The sequence below is a fragment of the Salvelinus namaycush genome, chromosome 31 (genome assembly GCF_016432855.1).
Source record: "Salvelinus namaycush isolate Seneca chromosome 31, SaNama_1.0, whole genome shotgun sequence".
Lineage (NCBI taxonomy): Eukaryota > Metazoa > Chordata > Actinopteri > Salmoniformes > Salmonidae > Salvelinus > Salvelinus namaycush.
This window is the reverse complement of record NC_052337.1, coordinates 33136248-33143537: the sequence shown is the minus strand read 5'-3', so window position 1 is coordinate 33143537 and position 7290 is coordinate 33136248. Positions and strand designations below refer to the sequence as shown.

The 7290-nt window shown below is 38.6% G+C and overlaps 1 protein-coding gene across 1 annotated transcript in view; it reads left to right on the top strand.

Annotated features, from left to right (window-relative positions):
- Positions 1-819: 819 nt before the first annotated feature.
- Positions 820-7290, top strand: part of LOC120025799 (nipped-B-like protein) — a 50787-nt gene continuing 44316 nt past the window's right edge. Inside the window, exon 1 of the mRNA XM_038970460.1 lies at positions 820-1088. The gene's annotated coding sequence lies outside the window, so the exon portion shown is untranslated. The remainder of the gene's footprint in view (positions 1089-7290) is intronic.

The following is a 7290-nucleotide window of genomic DNA, read 5'->3' as shown; positions in this document are numbered from 1 at the left end:
AATTATGTCAGTTCGCACACTTTCGCTTTCTTCCACAAGAGAGATCAAGAGCTCTTGTTGTTTGGGCATGTTAATACCTTGATAGATTCATGTCTGTTGACTCCTTTGCCATTTTCCCTATTTCCATCAATGTTATGCTTATTAAATTAACTTTCTTATTGTTAATTATTTATCATAGGTAGAATGCAGTGTTCGGTCTTACTTGAACTACCTACCTGCCAATCAAAGGTAAGAGTGAAAGTGGGTGCTTGTGGGTGCATGCAGCAGGAGACAACACCAACATATCTGGAATTCTCTGCTACCATGGTGGTCATCATGCTTCTATTTTTTTAGAGAACCTCCATAAAGTAACTGTTCTCTGTGTGTGTGTGTGAGAGTTTTTGTTGATGGTTGTTGAGCCAAGCACTGATAGGTTTTCATGTCAGCCCAGATTCCAAATGTCTTTAAAAAAAAGTTTTACATCAAATAATGCAATTCATACACAACTACTATGTATGTATTTGAATTATCATTATGTTAGTTTTATTTTATTAACAGCTTACATTGGTTTAGCTGGTTGCATACTCAAGGATGACCTCGTCCTCCAAAATATTTACAGTAGCTGTGTGGAATGGATGGTATCGGTGTACAGTAGTAATGCAGAAAGCGGCGGGAGTAACTGGGTTGCTGGCTATGGTTGCTCCTGCTAGTTGGTTTGGCGCCGGTGGAGGGAGTTATTCCTGCAGCAGTTCTTCCGGTCGGCATTTTGTTCTGCAAGAGAAGGAGGAGAGTCTGAGTGGATCCCTTTTATCACCGCGTCAATAGTATTTCTGTTTTTCACATTTGATTGTTTTCCGAAACCCGTTGGAATTTAAACTCATCTTCTGCCGGTGTTGGGGATAAACCGGTGCAAGGACTGGTTATGGGAATGTTTGCCCCTCTCCAAGCATAGATGTTTGCAGTGAGAAGGAAGAACGAACCCTCCCGAACCGGATTATTGTTGTTATATTATTACTCGGAGGAGCTGTTCGAGCGATAGAACGGAGAGGGAGCTAGAGACACGGATCCAACCCCCTTGCAACCATTTCTTTTTATCAACACATCCAGAGGTAAATATGATTGTACAATATAGATTTAGGAGTACCATAACAAAACAATTCCGATTGGCTACACTGGTGTTGTTTATATTCAGTGAAACTGGATAGACGTTGTGGAATGCACCGATATGTGTTTTTAACATTTATGTTGCCTTGTATCCGCTCATATAGGCGTCGGGTCGGGGTTACGCTTCCTCAGGCGAGTCCGAGGTCCAGTTAGCAAGCTAATAGGCCGATGTAGGCCATTGAAACTGAAAATAAAATCATAATCCGCACGCGCAATCATGATAACAAACCAAAAGGGATGGTCATACGGTTGCAAAGGAATGATTATGTGTGGGCGAGTCAAAGCAAACATGGATTCGGTTGCAGTCTCGGTAGCTAACGTTAACTAGCTAGCCATAGCTAACTTTTGTTAGGTATCAAGGGTTAGAATAATATAGCTAACTAGCTGCTACAGTATGTGCGTAGCGTTACCTAGCTAGTTAACGTTACTTGTTAGTTTTTTGTCTAAATAGCTAACAAGTGCAACTTCAATGTTTTCTCAGCAGGGTAATGTTTTCTGACATTTTATCCTGGAGTCAGATGTTCTGAGAAATAGGCTCTTGCTATCCAATGCTACACACTAGCTAGTGGCTAGTATATTTTTTTGCAATGTCAACTAAACTGGTTTAAACGTTTGCCTAATAAACTGTGCAAGCTTGCTATTCACCGTTTAGAGGCTACCAAATTGTACACATTAAGCATAATTGACCTAATCGCTTATAAAGTAATAGCTGCAGCTTTATTATCCACCAAGTTATCTAGCTAGCTACAATCTATCAAATTGAATCATCAGATACACCACAGAGATTTAACATAATAATTTGTGATGAGACCACCCCTTGTCTAGTTGATAACATGTTAAATATACCTTTAGTTATTCCTTTTGCATTGGATTGGCAACTTCAACCAACTTAGATTCATTTGTTTACAGGGAAATTAGCAATCTATCCAATGTTGTAGATATTAATGTAACTTGATAAAGCCAATAAATATAGCCACCTTGCTAGGAAAGCTTGCTAGATCATCAGGAAAAGGGATGTGAAAAACTGGGTTATTGTAAAACACAAACATGAATAAATCAGGACTATGTTAGACTATTGCGTAGTTGATGAAAAGAAAGTTGGTGTTGGATGAGCAATTAGCAACCTACTGTATCTGACCAATTACTGTGTTGCCAGAGAGAGCGAGAGAGACAGATGTGCGGCTATGTTGTCAGCCAGAGCAGCAGAGAGAATAATCATGTCTGTAATCATGAATCCAGCTTGTCAAACGGTTATCCTTCAATCTAGGTGATCATAGTTATACTATAGATGAGCTAACTAACTATGTACACATCCAGCTAACATTACTCAAGGAGCAAGTCTCTGTTGCTGACAATGTTTAGCCTCCTGACTAGAAAATGATGCTTAGAAGGCCCTCTCAACTGACTAAGCCAGCAACATTAGCAAGTCAGCTCTCATTATCTAGATTTTACTATTTTGCACTGCTCGGTAAATTGGTGCTGGTGAATGAGGTAACTGACTAGGTTAGGTTGTAACTAGTCTAAAGATTCAGACCGTACGGTCACTGTAATTAGATCTTCCCTGTAAGGTCTGAATGGTAGGCAGCCGTGATCAGAACACAGTGGAGACGGTGCGAAATATGGCTCGGGCAATGTACCTAAAATCCAGGGATGGGAGAGGGCGCTGTACTCCTAATTATCCCATTATTCAAAATGATACACTGAGAAGTCTGAAATTCTGCTCGTTTTTAGTTAAACTGCCATTTTCGTCAGCATGCTAGCAAATGCTAAAGCAGCCCATTGGATTTGACAACACTTCCAGTAGCTACTCATCCCAATGCTAGGCGTTGCATTTTCATGGAATCTAATGGGCTACTATAGCATTTGCTAGCCGAGCATGCTGCCAAAAACGGCAGTTTAATTAAAAAACTAGCAGTATTCCAATCTTCTCGATTCACCATTCACCATTTCGGGATAATTAGGAGTACAGTGACATATTCCATCCTTGGATTGAGGTTGGTTTTCCAAGCAATACACCGCACTGGGCTCTGGCTGTCCACATTCCGGCATAGCACCGTTCCGACTAGAGAGAAGAAATGAACAGAAGTCGGATTCTGTCAAGGTGGTAACTAGCTAGCTAGATGGTTAAGCATCACTGGGATAAAGCAGAAATACAATTCAGCACCATTCAACTTTGCTAGCTAGATGGCTAATTTGGCCAATGCTAGGCATGTAGCTCAGTTGGTCGAGCATAGCGCTTGTAAGGCCTGGGTAGTGGGTTTGATTCCCTGGACCACCATACATAAAATGTATGCACATGTAATAATAGTAAGTCGCTTTGGGTAAAAACGTCTGCTAAATGTCATGTATTATATATGTTATTATAATATATTAAATATTTAATTCTGCAGCTAGTGCTAGGTAGTTACCTAATAAAGCTTGTGTGCACACCGTAGCTAAATTAGCAACCTCATTATTTATGCACCATGTTTACTTAGTAGTGCATGCAAATGATGGCAAAGATCACCCATCTAAAATGCGGCCGGGAAGAGGACTTGCTTGCTAATGGGAACATAGTATGTTGCTCGCTACAAGCTAGCACTTAATGCACGGATACAGTGTCTATCTTAACTTGAGTATAGCTACTTTTTCAATGTTATCGAATTCATCTACCAAGTACATGAGCAAGCTAAATGACCCATTATTTGTGGAAAATGTCGTGGCTATCCCAAATGACTGAAATTTGTTTACAGCGTTTGCTTTTCATTTACCAACATATTTTAGTCTACACATACAGGCTGCAGGTCTGCTGTATTCACGGCAAATGTAGTTGTATTAAAGTAGGTGTAAAAGTTTTGTATAGACTAGTTGATTATGGGGGAATGTTACTGCTTGAATGATGGTTATCGACCAGAAAGAAATAAACATTAAAATAATAGTAAACAACTATAGTAGTAGGTCATTTCCCATGAGCACCAACATGTGAAGTTCATAGGAGCATATCAAATTGGTTGTCAAATGACAGATCATTTTTTTTCTGGTCAAACTGGTGGAAAAGGGGTTTTAGAAAACATCTATCAGAAAGTCTTAAACGGTATTAGAAATGCATCAAAACATAAATGTTGAAGTAAAGATCTCTGCCAACTAATATCAACACTTATATTTGGATACATTTTTCTGCCTTCTGTAAGTTTAAGAAACATTGCCTTGTGCCTTGAAATTCCGTTACCAAAAACCCACATATTAAAGATATTTAAAAATGTCTCTCTCTTATGAGGAGGGAGGATAATGAAAGTTCACACAAGTAACAAGTAAAGGTAGACCTATCAATTTGTTAGTGTTTTTAATAGAGGTCGACAGATTTATGATTTTTCAACGCCGATACAGATTATTGGAAGACCAAAAAAAGCCAATACCTATTAATCTGACGTTTTTACATTTTTTATATATATTTGTAATAATGACAATTACAACAATACTGAATTAACACTTTTATTTTAACTTAATATAATACACAAATAAAATCAATTTAGTCTCAAATAAATTATGAAACATGTTGCAATAATGCAAAAACAGTGTTAAGTGCAATATGTGCCTTGTAAAAACCTACCGTTTAAGTTCCTTGCTCAGAACATGAGAACATATGAAAGCTGGTGGTTCTTTTTAACATGAGTCTTCTATATTCCCAGTTAAGAAGTTTTAGGTTGTAGTTATTATAGGACTATTTCGCTCTATACCATTTGTATTTCACATACCCTTTGACTTTTGGATGTTCTTAGCCTAATCTCGGGAGTTGACAGGCTTGAAGTCATAAACAGCGCTGTGCTTCAAGCATTGCGAAGAGCTGCTGGCAAACGCAGGAAAGTGCTGTTTGAATGAATGCTTACGAGCCTGCTGCTGCCTACTACCGCTCAGTCAGACTGCTATATCAAATATCAAATCATAGACTTAATTATAATATAATAAACACACAGAAATACGAGCCTTGGGTCATTAATATGGTCAAATCCGGAAACTATCATTTCGTAAACAAAATGTTTATTCTTTCAGTGAAATACGGAACCGTTCCGTATTTTATCTAACGGGTGGCAACCCTAAGTCTAAATATTGCTGTTACATTGCACAACCTTCAATGTTATGTCATAATTGTGTAAAATTCTGGCAAATGAATTACGGTCTTTGTTAGGAATAAATGGTCTTCACACAGTTCACAACGAGCCTGGCGACCCAAACTGCTTCATATTCCCTGACTACCTGCACTGAACGAAGAGAAGTGACACAATTTCCCTAGTTAATATTGCCTGCTAACATGATTTTCTTTTAACTAAATATGCGTGTTTTAAAAAATATACTTGTGTATTGATTTTAAGAAAGGCATTGATGTTTATGGTTAGGTACATTAGTGCAACGATTGTGCTTTTTTTGCGAATGCGCTTTTGTTAAATCATCGCCCGTTTGGCGAAGTAGGCTGTGATTCGATGATAAATTAACAGGCACCGCATTAATTATATGCAACGCAGGACAAGCTAGTTAAACTAGTAATATCATCAACCATGTGTAGGTAACTAGTGATTATGTTAAGATTGATTGTTTGTTATAAAATAAGTTTCATTCTAGCAAGCAACTTACCATGGCTCCTTGCTGCACTCGCGTAACACGTGGATTGCAATGTAATTAGCCGTAATCGGCATCCAAAAATGCCGATTACCGATTGTTATGAAAGCTTGAAATCGGCCCTAATTAATCGGCCATGCCGATTTAATCGGGTCGGCCTCTAGTTTTTACTGATATCAATTTTGGTTATGAATTATGAAGTGATAAAAAAAAAAATCTGTTACCAAATCAGTAACGGAATTTCAGAAAATGTGGTAATGTAATTTTTGCAATTGAGTTGTCTACAATAGAAAATCATAGTAGTCACAAACCACAGTTGGGTTCACAAGTTCGGACAGTAGAGTAAAGAAAAGTAGAGTATAGTTCAGTACAACACAGGAGTTCAGTACAGTACACAGTAGAGTACACTAAAATCTACTGAACTGTACTGTACTCTACAGTACTGAACTATACTTTACTGTATTGTACTGAGCTCTACTGTTCTGTGCTGTACTCTACTGAGTTCTACTGTTCTGTGCTGTACTGTACTCTACTGAGTTCTACTGTTCTGTGCTGTACTCTACTGAGTTCTACTGTTCTGTGCTGTACTGTACTCTACTGAGTTCTACTGTTCTGTGCTGTACTGTACTCTACTGAGCTCTACTGTTCTGTGCTGTACTGTACTCTACTGAGCTCTACTGTGCTGCACTTGGATGTCCAAACTTGTTAAACATAGACATCTTTGTGATTGGTTCAGATTTGGTACGGCCAGAACCAAACAAATTTGGTCTTGTTTGGGTGCAGAGCTCATTAGAATGATAGCCATTGTGTAGAATAATACCCAAATATGCAAAGGAGTATATTGCATATTTATACCATGAAGAGAATGACATTCATATTTATGCGTTTGTTAGGGCTGACCCCGTTTAGTTGACTGGTTGATTGTTTGGTCGATAGGCTGTTGGTCGACTGAGATTTCTTTAGTCAAGCAATCATAAATATACATATATTTTTCACGGCGCACTAGACAGCCGTCTGATTTATGCCTGTTTCAGTGGACTAATCCATTGCTGAGGCCACGGGGATGGCACAGTCCATCGCTCTGACATATGCTACTGAAATTGTATATGGTTATATTATTTAAGAACAATGGTGCAACACTAATAAAAAAAAATATATATTTTATAATGAATGCGGTTTTCCTCGCATTGGATAGCGGTTGATGTCTGCGGTTCTGAAACAATCTTCAGTGGGCTGTTGAATGGGGCGCCTTTTCCAAGACCATGTTGCTATGTGCATAATAGCAAAGTTAACCAGCATATTGGTGTTGAGAACAATGCGGCGGAGGCAGCAGCGGAGTGAGGAGATTTAATTGTCTAAGAAAATTGAGGAGAGAGGAAACCCCAACTTAATTAGGTCTATAATCAATAGCCTATCTGTTAAATGTGCCTGGCTTTATAAATCAACCATATATATCTACAGAAATAAGACAGATTCTGCTTCTGTTGCATGTTTGAGTTTGTTTAATAGCCTACTGATTCCGTGAGCTCCAAGCCTTACGCCACTGCAACACGC